We start from the raw sequence: 944 nt of genomic DNA, 5'->3' as shown, positions 1-944 counted from the left end.
ATCACAATCCCAGACCTTAAGCTGTACTACAGAGCAATAGTGATAAAAACTGCATGGTATTGGCATAGGCAGGTAGATCAATGGAACAGAATTGAAGACCCAGAATTGAGCGCACGCACCTATGGTCACTTAATCTTTGACAAAGGAGCTAAAACCATCCAGTGGAAAAAAGACAGCATTTTCAACAGATGGTGCTGGCTCAACTGGAGGTTAACATGTAGAAAAATGCAAATCGATCCATTCCTTTCTCCTTGTACAAAGCTCAAGTCCAAGTGAATCAGGGACCTCCACATCAAAGCAGATACATTAAAACTAATAGAAGAGAAAGTGGAGAAGAACCTCGAGCAAATAGGCACAGGGGAAAATTTCCTGAAGAGAACGCCAATAGCTTCTGGTCTAAGATCAAGAATTGACAAATGATTGAATTTGCAATCCTCTACTATACACATGCTGCCTGAACAATCAGACTCCTCCATGTGTAGTCTTTGGTTGGTGGTTGAGACCCTTGGAGCTCTGAGGGTACTAGTTAGTTCATATTGTTGTTCGTCCTAAGGGGCTGCAAACCCCTCAGTTCCATTGGTCCTTTCTCCAACTCCTTCACTGGGGACCCTGTACTCAGTTCGATGGATGGCTGTGAGCCTCTCCATCTGTGTTAGTCAGGTACTGTCAGAGCCTCTCTGGAGATAGCTATGGGGAAGTGGGAGGCAACAGGGGTTTGTTTTGATTGTTTTTGTTTGTTTCTTTGTTTTTTGGAGGGGAAACTGGGAATGGAGGAATTTACATGTAAATAAAGAAAATATTTAAAAAAAATAAATAAATAAAAAAGAGGGAAAAAAAAGAATTGACAAATGAGACCTCATAAAGTTGCAAAGCTTCTTAAGGCAAAAGACACTGTCAATAGGACAAAACAGCAACCAACAAATTGGGAAAAGATCTTTACCAAC

Source organism: Mastomys coucha, unplaced genomic scaffold (genome assembly GCF_008632895.1).
Source record: "Mastomys coucha isolate ucsf_1 unplaced genomic scaffold, UCSF_Mcou_1 pScaffold6, whole genome shotgun sequence".
NCBI classification, from domain to species: Eukaryota; Metazoa; Chordata; class Mammalia; order Rodentia; family Muridae; genus Mastomys; species Mastomys coucha.
Note: the sequence above shows the minus strand (reverse complement) of the source record.